This window comes from Echinops telfairi, unplaced genomic scaffold (assembly GCF_000313985.2).
Source record: "Echinops telfairi isolate 266 unplaced genomic scaffold, ASM31398v2 ScPeMD7_7424;HRSCAF=8462, whole genome shotgun sequence".
Lineage (NCBI taxonomy): Eukaryota > Metazoa > Chordata > Mammalia > Afrosoricida > Tenrecidae > Echinops > Echinops telfairi.
This window is the reverse complement of record NW_022111324.1, coordinates 59,655,331-59,660,166: the sequence shown is the minus strand read 5'-3', so window position 1 is coordinate 59,660,166 and position 4,836 is coordinate 59,655,331. Positions and strand designations below refer to the sequence as shown.

At 41.9% G+C, this 4,836-nt stretch overlaps 1 non-coding gene across 1 annotated transcript; it reads left to right on the top strand.

Annotated features, from left to right (window-relative positions):
- Positions 1–1,636: 1,636 nt before the first annotated feature.
- Positions 1,637–1,842, top strand: LOC115872434. Its single transcript, XR_004047836.1, has one exon. It is a non-coding gene; the product is annotated as a small nucleolar RNA SNORA73 family (small nucleolar RNA).
- The last annotated feature ends 2,994 nt before the right edge of the window (positions 1,843–4,836 follow it).

Sequence of the window (4,836 nt, the reverse complement as noted above, 5' to 3'; positions counted from 1 at the left end):
TGATGCCAGGGACTTAGGTGGAGAACAAATGTTTTGAGAATGACGAGGGCAATGAATGTACAAATGTGCTTTACACAACTGATGTATGTACGGATTGTGATAAGAGTTGTATGAGCCACTAATAAAACGATTAATAATAATAATAATAATAATACATCATGATCAAGTGGGATTCATACCAGGTGCACAAGGATGGTACAGTGCTAGAAAAACAGTATAATTCACCACATAAAACAAAAAATAAGAACCACATAATCATATCAAACACAGAAAAAGCATTTAACAATATCCAACACCCATAGGAATGATAGAAATGCTCAACAAACCAGGAATCGAAGGGGTATTTCTCAACTTAGTAAAGGCCGTATACAAAAAACCAGCTGCCAACATTTCACTCAATGGAGAAAAACTGAAACTATTTCCCTTGCAAACAGGAACTAGCCAAGTATGCCCCTATCCCTGCTCTTATTCAACTTTGTGCTGGGAGTCCTAGCCAGGACAATTAAACAATAAAAACAAATCAAAGGAATCCAAATGGAGAAAAAGAAGTGAAACTCTCACTATTTGTCGATGATATGCTTTTATATGCAGAAAACCTCAAGACGCAACAAAAAGATTGTTGGAAACAATCGAAAGATTTGGCAGCGTTACTGGATACAAGATTAATAGGACTGAAATCAATCAGATTCCTGTATTCTAACAAAGGGAGCTCTGAAAGAGACCTCAAGACAGCAGTATCATTTATTATAGCCACACAAAAGATGAAATACTTAGGAATAAACCTACCCAGAGAAACAAAGACCCGTCTAAAGAAAACTACACAGCACTATTGCAAGAAACCAAGAGAGACCTACATAAGTGGAAGAATGTCCTATGTTCATGAATAGGAAGGCTTAATATTATGAAAATGTTAATACTACCTAAAGCAATCTATAAATACGATGTAATTCTAGTCCAAAGAACTTCATTCTTAAAGAAATGGAAAACTAATTTTTAACTTCGTATGGAGAGGCAAGAGAGCTAGCATAAGCAAAGAACTCCTTAAAAAGAGCAAAGGAGGAGGCCTGGCACTGTTCAACCTCAAAATCCGTTACACAGGCGCCGTCGTCAAAACAGCTTGCTACTGGCACAGAGAAGAATGGAACAGGACAGAAAATAATCCAGAAATAAATTCACCTTTGACAAAGTGATACAAGACATTAAATGGGAAAGAGACCATCTCTTCTACAAATGGTGCTGGCAAAATTGGATCTCCATATGCAGAAGAATGAAACAGGCTCCACGCCCACCCCATGTACAAAAACTAACTCGAGAGGGAGCAAAGCCCTCAATGTCAATCCCAGAGCAATAAAGATCATCAATGAGAAAATTGGGACATACTTAAGGGCCCTGTTGCAAAGCATAGACATGCTACCAAGTATCATGAAGGACACGCACACACAGTCGAAGACAAAATAGTGCCTGGGACCTACTAAAAATAAGATATAATGTGCATCAACAGACTTCCTCAGAAGGATAAAAATAGAGCCCAGAGACTGAGAAACCATCTTCAGCAATGAAAAGCAGATTCTGAAATCTATAGAACACTGAAAGATCTCAAGAAGAAAAAAATCTAATTAAAAAGCGAGGAAAACCCCCTGCGTGGGTACTCCTGGGAGGTCACTCTCCCCAGGCTCTGTCCAGGTGGCACGGAAGAGCACAGGGCTCAGTGCCCTGTGATGGACAGTCCTTTTCCACAACGTCGGAGACCAAGCCTGGCCTTGAGTCTGTGCCTGCATATTCCTCCAGCTTCTCAGAGTCCCGTGGACAGTGACTGAGGAGACAACCATGCAGGAAACAGCCCTCAGATACACCCATCCTGAGTCTAGATTCTCTTCCATGATGAGCTAGCCTTGTTTTCTACTCGTTTTGCAGAATGCTTGACATTTCAAAGACTGTTGAGGGCAATCTCAAATCTACGTCTATATTCAGAAAGAGGAAAAGAAAGGGCCTCTCTCAGTTTGGCCTTTGTTTTTGATTCTGTCATTTTTGGATCCTGTGAGTTGAATACTTAAAAGACAATAAAATTTAAATTACTCTAAAAAAAATTAAGCAAAAGACATGAACAAAACAATTCACTAAAAATGACATTCAAATGGCTAGCAAATACATGAAAAAATGCTCATGATAGCTATCCATTTGGGAGATACACTTCACAACAAAAATGAGATATCACCTTATACTGATAATGACAGTACATTCAAAAAACAAAACAATAAATGCTGAAGAGGGTGTGGAGAGCTCAGAGCTCTCATCTTGCTGGTAGGCCTGTAAACATTATGGAAAGTGATATGGAGCTACCTAAAACATCTAGGCATGGAGATCCAACAAGATCTAGCATTACTTCTGCTGACTATATATCCTAAAGAAGAGACATAAAACGAACATATGCCCTCCCATGCTTAATGGCAGCCCTGTTCACCGTAACAAGAAGTTGGGAACAGCCCCAAAGCTCATCAGTAGAATGGCTAAAGAAACTTTGGTACATACACACATGAAATGCTATGCATCATTAAACAACCTTGATGAAACTATGAACCACCTCCTTACATGGGTGGACCTGGAGAATATTATGCTAGTCAACCACAAAAGAACCAATATTGTCTGAGACCATTACTATAAGGACAAACACCAAGACAAAGAAAGGTGTCTTTTCTCAGGTCATGTAATCATTTAATCTGTTTTCCCAAACAATGTCGTAATGTGTCTGTCTAATGTTATAATACATTTATCACTCCCTAGTCTGTACATCTTAAAAACCACTCCAGGAAGGCCTCACCTCACTTGGTGTCTCTTTTTATTTAGGAGACAGTGGGACAAGACCCAACTGTTCCTGCTATAACATTGTCCTATGGACACTCCAAATTAGTAGACAGTGAATTTCAGTGGGAATTAACAACCAGAGGAAGGGGAGGTGGTATGTTTGTCCCTGAGAAGGTGATTTTACTGCCCACACATCCCTTAGGGAAAATACTTAACATTAGTTTTATAGACTTCCAATTGGAGAATCCACCCAGTATTATGTTACTAATCATGAATTGTTGAGTTTTTTGTTTTGTTTTTTTAGCTTTTGGGGACACTGGCTGCATGTTATAAAATATCTGGATTTTAGATTTTTGTCTTTTTGAGATGTACAGCATTCTTCATAGACCACAACTGAATTTATTGATTTGGAAACCCCAGTAGGGGAAGTAGATTTTACCTTAAACACACCTGTTGCAGATTAAAGGAGTTGAACTACTCCTTCCTATGAGTCGGCATCCGCTTGATGTTAGGGCGTTTGATTTGTTTGTGGAAAGAGACAAAGAGAAGTATATTGGTGAGAGGACTTGTCCGAAGCTATCCACTGATCACATGGTACAGCATATTTAAGCACACTTTCTTTGGAATAAACCCACGCCTGTAGGAACTAAAACCCAAACCCAAACCCACTGCCTTTAAGTCCTCTCTGACCAATAATGTCCCTAAAGGACAGAATCAAACTAGCCCATAGGACTCCCAAGGTGATACTCTCTCTCTCTCACATACATATAGCTCAAATGTTCAATCATTAAAAAAAACAACATGTGTTCTTTAAGAGGTGCAAACTGTTAAGAATTGGGTTGCCAACCAAAAAGTTGATTCTTTGAACCCACCCAACGGAGCCGCTGAAGACAGGCCATTCTGCTTCAGACAGGGCACAGCGCTGACACCACACAGTGTCGTTCTACTCGGCACCATGCAGTGTCACCGCAACGTGGAATTGATTCAACAGCAACTGAGATAGGATGAGAATATACTTCCTAGCCTTTGTCCGTGCCTGTCTCCAGGAACACTAGCCTCCTACACTGGGAAAATAAACTCGTGAGTCATCCGCTAGTGGGATTTGCTGTAGCAGTCCTAGATAATGAAGACAAGGCCCTGCGTTTAGACTTTCAGCATTAATCTTGTCAAAATTGAAAAAGGATTTATTAGGTATCTAGATTCAGGGACAAGGGTGTTGTCATGCCTGCAAAGGCCCCCTGGGGGAGGTGGGAAGGAAATCAGGTGACCAGTAGAGGCCTATGAAGGCCCCAAACTCCTATTCAAGACCCTGAGGCAGGTGGGAGGCACACCTGGGTGGTCCAAACTAGGCCCAGGTTGATGACCTCACCAAGTGGGCTTAACCCAGTCAATGGGGTCAACCCATACCATCAACCAGGCCTCCCTGCCAGAGGTTTGAAATATCCTGGGTATGGGAAGGCTGCCATCTTTTTACCCTGCCTGGCCAGAGGCAGGTCGGAGGGTGGGGGCACACATGTGCCACCTCGGCATGCCCCCTCAGCATGTGCTCCAGGCCTGCTTGGGGCCCCCTCTTTTACTCTCTTGTCCCCGCTTGTGCCACAGCCTCTCGGGGAACCCCTCACCTCACTCTTTGGCCCCAGTTCCACATGTGGGGGTGTTCTTTCCATGAGCTTGCTTGTGCCCAGTTGTGAACCCCTTTGAGACTGTAAAGCCTGACACTTTTCTGGTCCTTCACAAAAACCCACTTAGATTACAAAAGGGGCTTTGGCGTGAATTCTTGCATTGCGTGAAGCCATGAACCGAGGTATTACCCACAGATTGTTTAAATTTTTGTCATAATTTAAAATGTCATAAAGTTTGTCATAATTTAAAATTTTTGTCATAATTGACAGTGAGCTATGCTTAGGCTTGGAAAACAGTTCTAACAAGCATTGAAAATCTGCTCAGGGTGATGGGGGGAGTGCGGAGTGGAGACCCAAAGCCCATTAGTAGGCCACTGGAGATCCCCTTGCAGAGGGGTCTTGGGGAGGAGAC